Genomic DNA, 18,099 nt, shown 5'->3' with positions numbered 1-18,099 from the left:
TCTATGGGGTGCTGTATTATATTCTATGGGGGGCTGTATTATGCTCTATGAGGGAGGATTGCATCATACTCTTTGATAGGGCTACATTATATTCTATGGGGGGCTGTATTATATTCTCTGGGGCTACATTATATTCTATGGGGCTGTATTATATTCTCTGGGGGCTACATTATATTCTATGGGGAGGGCTGTATTAAATTCTCTGGGGGCTACATTATATTCTATGAGGGAGGTTTGCATCATACTCTTTTATGAGGCTATATTCTATTCTATTGGGAGGTGGGCTGTATTGTATTATATGGGGGGCTACATTATATTTTATGTATTACATTTATTCTATGTATTAAATGTATTATATTCTATGAGGGGTGATTGCATTATACTATATGAGGAAGGCTACATTGTATTCTATGGAGGGGCTACATTATACTCTATGAGGGGGCTGCATTATACTCTATGAGGGGGCTGCATTATTTTCTATTGGGTTTTACATTATATTGTATGGCGGGGCTGCATTATACTTAGGGGGCTACATTATATTCTGTGGGGTAGCTGCATTATACTCTGTGTGGTGGCAGCATTATACTATTTGTGGGCTGCATTATACGGTATTGAGGACTATGGGGAATTCATTATACTATATGAAGAACTATGGGGTGCATTATACTATGGGAAGAGAATAGTACTATATGGATGACTATGGTGGTGCATTATACTATATAGAGCACTAACTATGAGGAGTGTATTATACTATATGGAGGACTGAGTAGTGTATTTTAATATATGGAGGACAATGAGGAGTGTATTATACTATATGGAGGACTGGGTAGTGTATTATACTATATGGAGGACTGAGGAGTATATTTTAATATATGGAGGACTATAGGGAGTGTATTATACTATATTGAGGACTATGGGTAGTGTATTATACTATATGGAGGACTATGGGGCATGTTATATTATATGGAGGACTATGGGGTGTGCATTTTACAATATGGAGGACTGTGGTGCACATTATACTATGCGGAGGACTATGGGGTGTATTATACTAAACAAGCAAAATGTTGCATATTCATCGAGTAATTGGATTGTTTATGCAGGAACAGAAATCATTGTTCTCAGCAGCACATCGCCGGTGTAAACTGTAGATATGCTGCTGATAACATGATACTGTAGGGGACAGATTGATCTAAGAGTGATTGTTCTGTCCCAATCATTCTTTCTCAGTTGATGTAAAGAGGCTGGAAACAAGTGTCGCACGACCTCAAGATTGTCAATCATGCTTGTTTAGCGTCCTGAACTCAGCGCATATAAACATAACAGAAATGCTTCTGTGTGATGTGCAATCAATATGTTAGCATTTGGGGTCCTATTTTAAAGTTTTGCCTAGGGCATACTTTGCCTAAAACTGTCCTCGGCTGCGCGAGTAAAATCACAGAGTGACAGGTTAGAAGAGAGTAGATATATACAGTATATACATAGAATACATAAATAATTTATCAGTGGCATATATATATATATATATATATATATATATACATATACACTGTATGTATGTATATATATATATATATATATATATATATATACACTGTATATAATGTATCTTAATATATACAGTACTTACCTTGCAATGTCTTCGCATCCTGTTCTGTACAGATGTGTCCGGATCCCAAAATTTCCAGTGGCAGAAGTTCACCGACCTCCATATTGGGACACCCAAGTGATGGGTGTCTCAATATGGAAACTGCTGGTGGTACCAGCCTCTTGCGCGGTACCAACAGCGGAACCCCGTTGCAACACACACACACACACACACACACACACACACTGTATACGCCATACACACTACATACACACACATGTCATATGCAACACACACAGACACTGTATACCCCGAACGCAGCCTCTTGCGCAGTACCACCAGCGGAACACTGTTGTGAACACGCCGCCACCGGGATCAGCCGATTGATTCACTGACCGCCGCCATCTTTGTACAGGAGGAGCGCATGCGCAGTTTTAATGTGACCACCGCTATCTGTCTGCACAAAGATGACAGAGGTCTGATTTACTGCATCAGCCCGAATTCTGCACAGATGCAGTGAATCATTCGGCTGATCCCGGTGGCAGATGCGCGACTTGTCTACAGGCAGAGGAGGCCGGTCACATTAAAGGGGTTTTCCCATGAACGAAAGTTCATTTTAAAAATTGTCTGTGTCTGACCATGTAAGGAGCATACCACAACTCCTGGGCAGGGGAGGAAGCAAAAGACAATACTGACATTACAGCAGGAGATCACACATGATTTCTTTTGTCAGGTAAAATATTTCAAAGATTGATTTTAAACAATATTTTACCTCACAAATTGTATCCTCTGCTATCAAAGCGCACAGGGGTGAGAGAGACAGAGCACAGGGGGGAGACAGCTGAAACGGGACAGCACATGAGGGGAGAACACAGCACAGGAAGGAGAGAGACAGCAGACAAGGGGCATAGCACATGGGGTAGACAGGTCAAAGAAGAGAGCACAGATGGGAGAGGTCAGCACATAGGGAAAGAGAGAGTGGATAGGTGGGAGAGCACATGGGGTGAGAGATTCTCGACGCTGCAAAGCCTGCCCCCATCGTAACATTACCGCCCTCCCGATGCGATAGCATTGGGCCTCCATCTAGTATATATACACTGCTCAAAAAAATAAAGGGAACACTTAAACAACAGAATATATCTCCAAGTAAATCAAACTTCTGAGAAATCAATCTGTCCACTTAGGAAGCGACACTGTTTCACAATCAATTTTCACATGCTGTTGTGCAAATGGAATAGGCAACAGATGGAAATTATTGGCAATTATCAAGACACTCTCAATAAAGGAGAGGTTTTGCAGGTGGGGACCTGCAGTGGATGCCCACCTGAAGAAGACGGCCTATGCCGTTGAAACGTGTTGTGGTTCAACCCAAACTGGTGTCTGTGTCCTCTATCCTGTGCTCCTGTGACCGGCTTTCCTTTTTCACTTGAAATCTTACCTTATGGCTAAGATTTCTCTGCGCAGGTCTTTGGCCCAGCCGGGTTCAGTAACTGAGCTCATGGCCACCTCCCCGCTCCGAACCTTCGCCACAGGCACTGTCACCCCCGTTCCTCTTCTCGCGGCCGTGCTTCACCCTCACCTCTGCAAACGTCATATTTGGATTCACTCACAAGTGCACTCGCAGGGCTTGTTTCAGTAGGGCGTCTCTCCCTCCGGTCACCAACTGATCCAGGAGTACTACGTCAATGGGGCCTATTCCCACCCCTCCTTTTCTGGTCACGGCCATGTGAATCTCTTGTAACACATTCATATACTGGTTCACCATCTCCCCCTCCCTCTGCATATGACTAAACAAGCGTGATCTCAGTTCCCCTACGTCTATGGAGTCTCCATGTGTCTCCTCCAGTATATGTAGGACCTTGACAAACGTGTCACGCTGTCGGGGAGGTCTCAACATCACTGAATCTTTAGCCTCCCTCTCTAATGCCATGATGGCAACCTCTGCCTGTAACACGGGCACCATAAGGTGCATTGTCATCATTCCCCTAATACATTCAGTTCAGCTCCACAACATAACATTGTTCCCACTTTGAACTTTGGCAAGTTAGGCAGTATAGCCCCTAGGGAGATATTGGACCTGGGGAGGGCTCCAGACACTTGGTTTGCCCGCTCCAAACCTGAAGACTGCATCCTGCCGACTATGCCAAGTGTGAGCAGGTATCAGGATGCAGTAACGGTCGGAGGCAAAACAAGGGTTAACAGGGGTTTTTAATGGAACAACGTTACTCCACGCAGGGAGAGGGTAGATGTGGGAGATAAGAATACTAAAACGGTGTTTGGTGGACATAGGTATAGCAGGGGCAATAAAGGGTTGAGGAAAGTACAAAGGTATCAAACTTACCAGTCCAGCGGTGCTGAGGATCAGTCTCAGTGGAGATAGCAGTGGCGTTCCAGCCTGAATGCTTGAAGAATTCGGCATTGTCCTGGTCGGAGATGGGTCCTGGATTTTGGTGTCGCCGAGGGTCCTGGAATGTCCTTTTGCGGGTCCTGTTTCCACGATGGGTCACGATAGAGAGAGGACAGTCCTTTCTTTTAAAGTGTCAGCACAACGCTAATACGGGTGGGAGAGTCTATGTACGACGGCCGCACTCGGTTTACGGCTAGTTTCTGGAGTCTCAAACTGCACCCTCTGTGGTCAGGTCATGGGGAGGGCTCACTCATGCTCAGTGACACTGCGGGAGTGGATGTCAGGGTTCTTAGGAGACGTCTCTTCCTACAACCTTCGGTAAGTCTCCATAGGCCTCTCTGACTTAAGCCTACCATGTCCTGAGGGCTCTCACTCTGCCTCCACCAGTACAGCTTCCCGTCAACCGAGTCCCTGTTCCTGCGCACTGTTCCCCTCTTATACCCTTCACACCACCTGATCTTAAGTTCAAAAGTCTGTCCGGGGCACTAAACTCTCCCCCCTGCAACTTGGGTGACAGCACCGATGGTTCCGGACTCGTCCTGGACAAGGCACGCCAAGGCTGGCTCGCCTCCTTACAGCAGCATGCTGCGAATTTACAAGCATGCTGAATATACCTGAGAAAATAAATGGTGATGTGAGCTGCCCCATAGAATAACACTGATCCGAGTACTATGCAATCTTTTCTCACATAGCACTCGTCCGTATTCTATGGTAGCGTGACCCGAGCCTTAGGGAGACCCTTTGAGGTTTTGGAGAACTAGTGAGTATGCTCAACCATTGTAACACTTGTGTGCTTCTACTCCCATCCATATCGTATAATGCACAGCTCATATTCCTCTATATAGAATAATACACAGTTCATAGTCCTCCATATAGTGTAATGCACAGCCCATAGTCATCCACATATTATAATGCAGAGGCCTAGTCATCCATATAGTATAATGCACAGCCCATAGTCATCCACATAGTAAAATAATACACAGCCCTTAGTCATTCATATAGTAAAATAATGCACAGCCCATAGGCCACCATATAGCATAATGCACAGCCCATAGTCTTCCATATAGTGTAATGCACAGCTCATAGTCCTCCATATAGTATAATGCACAGCCCATAGTTCTCCATATAGTATAAAGCACAGCCCACAATCCTCCATATAGTATCATTCACAGCCCATGGTCCTCCATATAGTATAATGCACTCCCCATGGTCCTCAATATAGTATAATACACCCTCTATAGTCCTTCATACAGTATAATACACAGCCCATATTCCTCCATATAGTATAATGCACAGCCTATAGTCTTTCATATAGCATAATACACAGCCCATAGTCCTCCATATATTATAATGCACAGCCCATAGCCATCCTTATAGTATAATGCATCCCATAATCCCTCATATAATAGGCCGCACAGCCCACAGTGTTCCATAAAGTATAATACACAACCCATAGTCATCCATGTAGTATAATGCACAGCCCATAGTCCTCCATATAGTATAATGCACAGCCCATAGTCTTCCATATAGTGTAATGCACAGCCTATAGTCTTCCATATAGTGTAATGCACAGTCCATAGTCCTCCATATAGTATAATGCACAGCCCATAGTCTTCCATATAGTGTAATGCACAACCTATAGTCTTCCATATAGTGTAATGCACAGCCCATATTCCTCCATATAGTATAATGCACAGCCCAAAGTTCTCCATATAGTATAAAGCACAGCCAATAGTCCTCCATATAGTAAAATAATGCAAAACCCATAGTCCTCCATATAGTAAAATAATGCACAGCCCATAGTTGTACATGCAGTAGTAAGAGCACTGATTAAAAAAATTAGTACCTCACATCCACTCCCGTGCCACATGGCATACTCTTCTGAAGCCTTAAGATGACTCCAGTTTGTGATGGGAGCGCATGAAATCACTGCCATGTGCACCCAGTCACGTGCACTTTGACGTCAGTTACTGGGCTCTAATTGCTGCTCACTGGAGTGGTTGCCGCTCATGGACCTGATTGGTCTGTGCAATGCAATACACTTCAGCTGGATGGGCGTCCGAGGACACACATCCAGTTGAAGTTTCTGCTGGCGTTGGTGGGCCCCTGCCGGGCCCGGATCGAACGCGGTTGGTACGCCACTGGTTAATAGCAAGTCTTAATACAACACCAAGACCCAGATGTGCATCTTGAGAGACCAATGATGCCTAGGAAATAGAACACACGGGAGCATGTTCAGCTACTTGCAAAGTCCAACGTACTGTACAAGTAAATCTGACCTCAGAAGATACGTAACAAAGCTCCATTCACCCAGCACTTTAGGAATCTGGCAAACAGTGGGGTTCCCGTAGATTGGACGTGGATAGAGGATTAATGTGGATATACTTTTTCCTCCATTTTGTTAGCGGCCATAAGATAAGTTGCGTGTTCACTGTTGGGGGTTGGTGATCAGTCCACTATAAGACAAAATATGTAGTTGGCTTGTATATAGAATATTTCCTAATAGCGTTGCATTATTTAAAGGGGTCTTCCACCCCTGCGATTCTATGCTTCAGCGGAAACAATTGCGATATGCGATGCGAACAACCACTCTACACCCCGGCTCAATCATCGGAAAGGATTATAGAATGAATGATCGAAGCAGGTGAATATTATTTCCCTGGCTGGGAAGGTCAATGAAGCCTTCACACTCGGATATTTCTAGGATTCCAGGAAAATCTATATAAAGGACTAACTACTCTAATCACTGCATAAATACATCTCCCATCGTGAGTTACAGTCTGTATCAGCACGAAGCTCCATTTGGCCGCAAAGCTAGGTGGCAAATGAGTAAGGGATCCTAAATTATGTTCCAAACCTATAGCTGATATCCCACCTGTCATCCCACTTATTGAGGTAATGGAGTCGCCTGTGAAGCTTTCATTATGTCCCCATTTGTGGTTTTGGGATTGCCTCTTCCTCGATGTGCTGAGCTTTCGACAGCTGGGATTAGAGGTAACAACATCCGGCTTTATGCTCCATTGTGATGGATCTCTGAGCTCTTCTGAATGATGTTTTCGCACTATTGTGTGGCACGTTCTGTCTAATCTTTATCTACACGAGTTCAGGTGGCGAGATCTCTGCACAGGGCAGGTCATATACATGCAAAATGCATGTTATTATATGACCACATTATAAGGGCTTGTGTGCAATGGCGTAACTAGAGTCCTATGACCCCCAGTGCCTCAGACAGCCTGCTGAAAAGTACATGAAGCAAAGACGCATGATGTCTATCAGCATGGAACACGGACAGGTGATGCTGGTGCAGCAGGTAGATGAAGAGGTAACAATGGAGGCTGAAGAAACGCTGAAGGCAGCAGGAGTAGTAAGAGAACCACAGGGTACAATGACAACTGGCATACAAGAGTTGTAGTCCACAAGGGAACTGGATAGGCTCCGCAGTGAGGAATGGGTATTGCAGTTCTGATTTACACAGAAGGTTCTAAGGCTGGACTGGACCTGTGATGTAGAAGAGCTGAGTTTGCAGGAATTAAAAACAGAGCCTATACAGCTTTAAGGTAGAAAAAACATTATGATGTGGCAGAGTTGAAATTATCACATAATCCAGTGCATAGCTGGCTGTGGTATGGCAGAGCTGGCTAGGAAATAAACCAGAGCTGTGTTTGTCACAGAGTTCAATAGAGCAGAGCTGGCCAGCATTATAGTAAGTTGGATTTAACATGAGTCCAATATAGCATAGGTGATCAGCTGCGTAGAAGCTCTGGGTTGTATCTCATAGTTCAGTATAGTAGAGCTGGTCAGCAGTATAATACTGTAGAGCTGCGTTTGTCACAGAATCCAAGATGGCAGAGCTAGTTAATGGCTTAGTAGAGGTGGGTTTGTCACATAATCTACTATTGATGAGAGGTTAAGAGTAGTAGTCTATGTTGCTGTGCTAGATTTAAGAAATCCTGATGAAGTTATGAAGGATTAGATCATGCAGTTATTCTCAAAGCATTTTGAAGATGAACCAACTTCTTCATCAGAACACCACAATGTTATTAGAGTTTGGTATAGTAGAGCTGGGTTTTTCACAGAGTCAAGTACAGCAGTGCTGGCCTACAGTATAGTACAGCTGGGTTTATCACATAGTCCAGTGCAGCAGAGCTGGCCTACAGTATAGTACAGCTGGGTTTATCGCATAGTCCAGTACAGCAGAGCTGGCCTACAGTATAGTACAGCTGGGTTTATCGCATAGTCCAGTACAGCAGAGCTGGCCTACAGTATAGTACAGCTGGGTTTATCGCATAGTCCAGTACAGCAGAGCTGGCCTACAGTATAGTACAGCTGGGTTTATCGCATAGTCCAGTACAGCAGAGCTGGCCTACAGTATAGTACAGCTGGGTTTATCACATCGTCCTGTACAGCAGTGCTGGCCTACAGTATAGTACAGCTGGGTTTATCACATCGTCCTGTACAGCAGTGCTGGCCTACAGTATAGTACAGCTGGGTTTATCGCATAGTCCAGTACAGCAGAGCTGGCCTACAGTATAGTACAGCTGGGTTTATTACATAGTCCAGTACAGCAGAGCTGGCCTACAGTATAGTACAGCTGGGTTTATCACATCGTCCTGTACAGCAGTGCTGGCCTACAGTATAGTACAGCTGGGTTTATCACATAGTCCTGTACAGCAGAACTGACCTACAGTATAGTACAGCTGAGTTTAACGCAGGGTCCAGTATAGCAGAGATGGGCTATGATATAGCAGAGCTGGGTCATGGTATAGCAGTGTTAAGTTTGTCACAGCGCCCAAGAGCAGAGTCAGTCCATGTTAGCTGTCTGGATGCCAACTATCTTAACACTCCAGCTCTATTTTTTGCAGGTTTTGTTAACTTTTAATAGGATGTGACAGTACCAGCCAGCAGGTGTATGGCAGCGAGGAACGTCAGTTTGGATCCGTCTGCAGAGTGCTTTCCCCTTAGGCCTGACGTCCTTTTCATTACTATAAGATTTTAATTTAGGCTGTGTAAAGACAATGGCGGCATGATTAGAATCCATGGTGCCCACGACGGTTGCCGCGATCCGTACTAATGTGAAAGCACTTCGGGGCTTTGAGAGGAAAGCGCAAGATTAAATAACATCGTTATTATTAATCATATCCTCTACGACTCAGAGGGGGGCGCATCGTATATTTAGATGTAACATAAAGAGGTCTCGGCGACACAAATCAGTCTTTGCCTCTGAGTGGATTTTCCAGCAGCGGATGAGGAGTGGACGTAATGTCTGCACAGATGAGAGGATGCGTGCACTCTGGGCCGGTGACCTGTGGCCCATTGTCTTCGGCCCTCACACATGCCTCTATTATCCTCCCTCGCTGTCTGACACTTTGTTTTTGTTGCCGGGCTTGTCATGGCTCCTGTCAGTAAAAGGCGAAGACAATAGAGCGAGGCGCCCCTGTCTGTGAGGGCCCCATGAGGAACCCTGGATGGCAGGAAATAAACCACCGGCCCATCAAGGGCTTTCACTACCGACCTCTAAATTAAGCTTTTAACCTTTTCAGGGGGGCACAATACAGCGTGCTGAAGTACAGCACCGAAAGCCTCAATAGTATTAACTCCAAGATCCAGCTGTGATGTCCTCTGGCTACTGAACACCAGGCCTTCATGAGAAAAATGTGACCTTCGGACTTAGGGGCACAAAAGTGTGGCTTACCAGCTGCTGTGAAACTACAATTCCCAGCATGCTCTAACTGTGTCTGAAGCATGAGAACAGAGGGGGAAGATAGAAGGAAGGATAGATAGATTGATAGATGATAGAGAGATAATAGACAGATAATAGACAGATAAAAGATAGAATATATGATATAGAGCAAAAATTTGGAACAACACACTTATAAAATTACTATGGGTGCAGGGCCTCTCAGCAAGGAGTCCCCTCTGTGCAAAAGGATATAAATTCAGACAAAAAGAGTGCTGCCTCTTTTTTCTGAATTTAGAATATATGATAGATAGATGATAGATAGATAAATAAATAGATAGATAATAGATTATAGATGATAGATAATAGACATATAATAGATAGATGATAGATTGATAGATTATAGATAGATACTAGATAAGATATATAGAAAAGAGAGGAGAGAGATGATCGATCGATAGATAATAGAGATAATAGATGATAGATAATAGATGATAGATCACAGGTCTGCAACTAAAAAGCTGTTTGATTATTTTCATCTAATTTCCATGTATTTTGGTGTGCTGAAAACTGAAAAATATCTATATATATAATTGCCTAAGGGTTTTTCCGTCTGTCTGTCTGTCTGTCTTTCTGTCTGTCTGTCCAGGAAATCCCGCGTCTCTGATTGGTCGAGGCCACCAGGCCTCGACCAATCAGCGACGGGCACAGCATCAACTTAGAAATCCCGCATCTCTGATTGGTCGAGGCCGCTAGGCCTCGACCAATCAGCGACGGGCACAGCGACGATGATGTCATAAAAGACGTAGACATCCCGCGTCTCTGATTGGTCGAGGCCACCAGGCCTCGACCAATCAGCAACGGGCACAGCGATGATGATGTCATAATGGTTGCCATGGCGACGATGATGTCATAAAGGTTGCCTCGACCAATCAGTGACGGGCACAGTCTGCCGCGAATTCTGGAATCATCATTGTCCATATACTACGGGGACATGCATATTCTAGAATACCCGATGCGTTAGAATCGGGCCAAGATCTAGTTTTAAAAAATCCTGGACGTCAGGATTTGCCTCAAAATGCAAAATTCTCTTCAAATTTAGTATATTTTTCTCAATTTTTGGTATTTTTTTAATGTTTTTTTTTAGGGTTTTGAAAGTCAAAATTACTATTAATTAATTCACATCAATGCATTGAAGACATGCTCGGGCTTGATTCAATTGTTTTTTCTTGGTTCTCGCCAGTTCACACTTTTTCATCTCAGTTCGTGTTAGCTCGTCATATTCAACCATGTTTCCCAAAATTAGCATTATGGCTCAGCGGAAGTGTATTAATCGCCTGACAGTTTCTGTGACATTTGTGGTGAATATCCTCAAAAAGAAGGGTGGTTTGCATTTAAAGAGGTCGTCGAGGAATTTTTAGGCAATAACAAAGACCCCGACTACAAAAAAATCGTCGGACGAATGCTGAAAGCATTTCAAGCTTTAGGTTGCCTGATGAGTTTGAAAGTGCATTTCCTCCATTCCCACCTTGACAACTTTCCTGAAAATTTGGGAGCTGTGAGTGAAGAGCAAGGTGAACGATTCCACCAGGACATTAAAGAGATGGAAAGAAGATACCAGGGAAGATGGAGCATTACAATGATGGCAGACTACTGTTGGACGCTTCAGAGAGACATTCCAGATGCTACTCACAAGCGTAAATGTACCAAGAGAAGCCTCACAGGGAAGAAGAATCGATTATTTTAGTGTGTGTTAGTGAGCTCATTGCAGTTTAAAAATGATTTTCATGAAACATTTGTAATAAAAAATTAATTTTATGAGTCTATTTTCATTTATTTTGAGGTATTGTCTTATTTAACATAGTCACTTAAATTGTCAGAAAACGTGATGTCCTATGACAAAATGGAGGTCATTTTCGGATTCAGCGCACTTAAAAACATAAAGATTATGTGGAATAACCAAAACCGCTCTTGGAAATTTTTTTTTGCAGACCAGTGATAGGTGAAACTAGATGACTACTAGATAGATGATAGAAGATAGATAATAGATGATAGATAATAGTTAATATATAGATGATAGATAGATATATAGATAGATAGATAGATAGATAGATAGATAGATAGATAGATAGATAGATAGATAGATAGATAATAGTGATGAGCGAATATACTCGTTACTCGAGACTTCCCGAGCACGCTCGGGTGACCTCCGAGTATTTTTTAGTGCTCAGAGATTTAGTTTTTTTTCGACGCAGCCGAATGATTTACAGCTATCTAGTCTGAACTGGTGCATAACCAAAAAAAGCTTACATAGCAAATAGATCAATGGCTGCACTCAACTGTACTAAGGCAAGGAAATGTGCGATACATGAAATGTGAATAGCATAATGGCTTGTGAAATCTATGAAAAAAACACATGGGATGCTTAGCACAAGATTTGGCCAAAAATTGTGAGACCATCCACCAACGTCAAGGTAATCTCAGATCGTATGGGTACCTGACCTGACTGCCTAGTGTGAACACTTACCTCACAATTTTTGGCCAAATCTTGTGCTAAGCATCTCATGTGTTTTTTCATAGATTTCACAAGCCATTATGCTATTCACATTTGATGTATCGCACATTTCCTTGCTTTAGTACAGTAAAATTGAGTGCAGCCATTGATCTATTTGCTATGTAAGTCTTTTTTGGTTATGCACCAGTTCAGACTAGATTGCTGTTCAGTTAGTTTTCCTATATTTACTATGTACTATTTTTTCTGACTTGAACACCCCGCCCTTCACCATGCTGTGATTTTAATTAAATCCAAACACAGTTGGTTCCGACCTTCCTATAAATGCAGGCTTTACCATGTTATTAGCCATAGGTAAGTGTTCACACTAGGCAGTCAGGTCAGGTACCCATCCGATCTGAGATTACCTTGACGTTTGGTGGATGGGCTCACAATTTTTGGCCAAATCTTGTGCTAAGAATCTCATGTGTTTTTATATATTTCACAAGCCATTATGCTATTCCCATTTCATGTATCACACATTTCCCTGCTTTAGTACAGTTGAGTGCAGCCATTGATCTATTTGCTATGTAAGCCTTTTTTGGTTATGCACCAGTTCAGACTAGATTGCTGTTCAGTCAGTTTACCTATAATTTTTTAGATAGATAGCTATACAGATGGATGGATAGATTATATAGGTACACAGATTGATAGATAAATGGATATCAAGCAAGATAGAAATCAGAGGGAGAGACATATAATGGGAATCATACCTGGATGGTTGAACAGATGACATAGATACACAGATAGAGAGCTGAATAGATTGTATCATCCATCTACAAACAAGAGACTACAGCAGCCGCTGGTAAGAGATGTTTGCAGATATTGAATATATTGGCAGCACTGGAAGCTGGCACGTTTAGGTGGGCTGCGCTGTAGGAATGAAGAGTAGTGATGGGCGAGCACTAAAATGTTAAGGTGCTCGTTGCTCGGGTTGAGCAAATTGGAATACTCGGGTACTCGACCCAAGCAATGAGCCCAATGTAATTCTACGGGAAACCCAAGTATTTTTACCACGATCCCCCCGGGGATCTGAAAATGATGTAAACACTGCTCAAATGACACAGGGATATCATGGGGATCACCCCCGGAAGCATTCCTGACTCTAGGTCACAGCTGTAAGCAATGTTGTCAGAGTTTCACGCCATTTTTACAGGGGCACCAAAAATCATACAAAAACGTAACCAAAATGGATTTTGCTGGTAAATATGTTAAGGTACACCCTTTCCACAGTAATGACAGGGACTGTGCTGGGTAAAGAGGGTGCATCTGACTGGGGCGCCCCCTCCCCCTCATTCCCTTAAGGTTTCAGATCACCCTGCTTCCCTCCTGCCAACTAGCTAATGGGGTGAGGGAGCTGGGTTTAAATTTGTAGGGCCAATGAAAGGGGTGGAAAGTACATTACAGCCTCTTCAGGAGATACATAGAGTGGCTTGTTGCCGCCCTCTCCTCATCTTCCCTCTCTGTTTTGGGTCCCGGAGGTGCTTGTGGCACTGTCTGGTGGAAGTATTATGGCAGACCCTCTGATGGAGGCCCTGCGTGCCAGGATAGAGCAGCAAGGTGAGCAATGGCAGCAAGCCCTGTTAGAACGGCTCAACGCTCACCCCAAGGTGCACCTCAGCAGTCCTGGCCCATTGACATTCACAGTGACCCACAGCTCACGGATACCCGTGTTTCCCCAACACATACTCACCATCACCAAGTGGCAAGGCTTCCACACGGAGGCAGGTGGTCTGCGAGGCGCTCCCGCCCTCCAGCGCGCCTCAGAGAGAGCTCTCCTGCTCTGACAGGAAGCTCGCACCAGCGCCATCTTGCCGAGAAAGGCCCACCCATGAATCTCCCGCCCCCATTCTACTCATACGCTGAGGTGAATCAACAGGGCAACGGGAACTGTGGTCCCATTGTTCTTCCCGGCAACTCCCTGCCAATCAGCTGGCCTGGTTGCTGTACAAACAGTATCCCACAGCATCTCTGTCCCTCAGTGGCTGCCATGGGTTCTAGGAACAGCAAGGCGTCGTCAAGCTCCACAGATGAGCCAATTAACCACTCACAGGACTATAATAAAGGCACCCCTTCAACTTTTGTGCAGTAATGCGTAGTCCCTGTACAGACTAGTGCAGCTTTAACTGTAGCTAGCCAGTCTTTTACAGCCCCAATACAGTTTAGCCAGTTTTATGAGGCTGTAATCCCAACAACACCTCCTTTGCCCTGTGAAGCTCAGGTGCAAATACAACCATTATCCACTCCATTGACTACCCCGGCAATTTCCAAATTACATACAGATCTCACCCCGACGGATAAGGCTATTGCAGCCCATCATCAGGCGTTGGCGCCATAGATCATACTCACCTTCTTCCTCATCCCCATATTCACACCATGGTCACCATGCTTCTGACCGGCATAAGAGGCATTCCACGCACTCATGCCGAAGATCAAGATCAAAGAAATGTCATCGATCTCGGTCCTCGAGACGCCGCTCACCATCGTCATCATCTGTGATGTCCAGTGGGTCTGTGAGTCCTGATCATGCATCAGGCCCTCCCCATGATATTCGGGATTCCAGGGCACGTTCAAGGGCTTCCAGCCTGGTCGAGCAGAGGGTATCTCCGGGAGCTTCAAGCCATGGCTTCAATTTTCCGTCCCCCGATTCTGGAGCTGGAGTTCCTCTATCAATGGGAGTCCCTCCTCCGGCCGCAGTCGTGGGTGAGTGTACTTTATCAAGTGGTCAAAATAGCGATAATATTGCTATAGTTACTGCCTATAAGGTGCACTTAGATCATATACCTGCTTCATGTAATAAAGTAAGAGACAATAATAAATGGAACCCCCCTTAGCTAGCATGCATAAAGATGCTTTTTATTGCGGAGTTAGTGCGCTTGGATCTCATTTAGATGAAGATACTAAAATTAAAATTTGGAGTAATGATTATATTGACATATGGTCCCTGATATCAGTTGATCAGCATACTACTGATAAGGAAAGAATAACAGTGGAAAGGGTATTTGACAGGACCAAGCAGAAGGTTGCCTAAACGATAAATAATTGGTTGCAAGCATTTGCAGTTTTGGGTTGCGTTATGGGTCAGAGGCACCTGGACCGCTGTTTGGAACTGTTCATATGTCAACATATGATATATACCTCTTATAGAGTACACGGAGGCACTGCCTGGTGGCGGTATGATGTGGAATTCAGGAGACAATTGGCCCTCCAGCCAGAGATTGGTTGGGGGTAAAAGCAACCGATGTATGGTTGGGTCTAATGTTATCACAAAAACAGTTCCCCTTTTCAACAGCGACTACTGGACAACCATCAACAGGCCCAAATTCAGTGGTCGTATGCAGACCCGATGCCTGTTGGTTGTTTAATGAAGAGCATTGCCGGTGTTACGGCTTGTGCAAATTCAAGCACGAATGCTCTGTTTGCAGAGGATCCCATCCTGCCGTATGGTGCACTCGCCCGAAAAATGACCAACTAAACCCCAGCAAACCGAACGCAAGGACGCCGGTGAGTGTAGTCGAGATGGGCCCGTGGCTAGACCAGTACCATAAAAAGGACGCGGCGGGCCAGTTACACTTTGGGTTTACATATGGGTTTTTCATTCCTTTTAAACTTCTCCGGTTCTCAACCATGTAAAAAAATGTGAAATCTACAATTGAGCACCCAGATATCCTTCGTAAAAAGATCAATAAAGAAGTAGCTTTAGGCAGAATGGCCGGTCCATTTTAAATCCCTCCATTTCAAAATTTTAGGGTTTCACTTCTGGGGGTCATACCAAAGAAAGAACCAGGCACGTTTCATGTTATTCATCACCTGTCATACCCTAAAGGGAATTCAGTCAATGATGGGATTTCGCTTGAGGACGCTACAGTGTCTTACACTTCCTTTGATAGAGCAGTGAAGATGTTCAGGGAGGCTGGAGCTGGGGCTTGGCTTCCAAAGTCTGATCTTGACTCTGCATTTCACTTATAACCCATGCATCCTGATTGTTTTCACCTATTAGGATGCCGTGTTGACGATGAATACTACTACTATATGTGCCTCTCTATGGGTTGTTCTATCTCATGCTACTACTTCAAACTATTTAGTTCCTTCCTAGATTGGGTAGTGAGATATGAAACGGGCAGCACTGCTGTCACTCACTATTTGGATGATTTTTTATTTGTAGGCCGCAAAAATTCAGATTTATGCCACAAGTTGATCAGTAAATTTAAAACGATCTCGAGCCAATTTGGTATTCCGTTATCGTCGGAAAAGACGATCGGGCCGGTTCACACACTGTCATTTCTAAGTATAGAAATTGATACTGTAGCGATGGGTTTTCGCTTGCCAGACAAAAAAATTCAAAAAACACCTAATTTGATTGAAGGTTTATTTTCAGTGAGAAAGGTAACGTTAGCTCAAATGCAATCATTGCTAGGTTTACTTGTTTTGCCAGTAGAGTTATGCCAGTAGGCAGACTCTTTTCACATAGGTTGTCCTTATCAACAAAAGGATTGTCACATCCTAACCACAGATTAAAGGGAACCTGTCACCTGAATTTGGCGGGACCGGTTTTCGGTCATATGGGCGGAGTTTCGGGTGTTTGATTCACCCTTTCCTTACCCGCTGGCTGCATGGCTGCAATCTTGCAATCTTGCCTTGCGCAGGTGTGGACATAGAATGAACTTCAATCCAATATTGCGGCCAGCATGCAGCCAGCGGGTAAGGAAAGGGTGAATCAAACACCCGAAAACTCCACCCATATGACCGAAAACCAGTCCCGCCAAATTCAGGTGACAGGTTCCCTTTAAGGATCACCAGGCCCATGCTGTCAGATATAGACATGTGGAAGACTTTAGTTTACAGTGGTCATGCATGCTTCATGTTGTCAGAAGTTTTGAGCCTAGATTTAAAATTCTGTGCTGACAATTCTGTGTTTCATAGCAATTTTTGAAAGCCAATGGTGCAGGGACAAATGGCCAGAATCTTGGAAGACCCAGGGACTCTATCAAGATTTTATTTTTTGTGAACTTTTTCCTATAGTAGTGTCGGTTGAAATTTGGGGCACCAGTTTGTCCAATAGAAAAATTTGCTTTCAGACAAAAATTGCGAAGGTGACACATTGTATAAATTACATGACTTCAATGTCTCTTCCTGTATTGAGTCTTCTCCGCCTATTGTCTTTTTTATGTTTGAAATTCAATATCTGGCCCCGGGCTCAGCATTTACCAGTACAGGATAGCATACTTTCTAATGTGTTGACACAATTTGATTGGCAGGTCTTCAAGAATATCTTTCCCAATGCTCAACAGGCAGGTTTGCCTTGCCCTCTTTCCCTCTGGGATTTTATAGAAAACAACTGATGCCGCTAGTTCGTTCGTCGGTTGCCCCATCAACCTGGCAAGTGTATGGTAAGTCATGGGAGTAGTGGTGCCTATTGATAAGGGGCAGACCGATACCTGGTTCTGATTGGTCTAGATTAGAAGTAACTATTGAATTCATCACACGGCATAGGAACAATGGTATATTGGGCACATCTGCACAGCAGCGACTTTCGGGGCTAGCATTTTATTTTCAGTTATTAGGCTGGGTTGATGTAACAAAAAATTAATTATTAGACAGGCGATGAGAGGGTGGAAAAAAGCACAACCTAGCAACGAAAGCAGATGCCCCATTTCCTTAGTTTTATTAAGTCGCATTGTAGGTTTTTCAATTTTTACATGTAGCTCCCAATTTGAATCACAGCTAATATCTGCTGCATTTGGTTTAGCCTTTTTTGGTGCACTTCGTATTAGCGAACTCGTACCTCAGTCAAAGACCAGCACAGAAGGAGGGTTATTATACAATGATGTAGTACTATTGAACGATGCAATACGTCTTCGCTAGGGTTGAGCGAAACG

This window comes from Ranitomeya imitator, chromosome 1 (assembly GCF_032444005.1).
Source record: "Ranitomeya imitator isolate aRanImi1 chromosome 1, aRanImi1.pri, whole genome shotgun sequence".
NCBI classification, from domain to species: Eukaryota; Metazoa; Chordata; class Amphibia; order Anura; family Dendrobatidae; genus Ranitomeya; species Ranitomeya imitator.
This window is presented reverse-complemented; position numbering follows the sequence as displayed.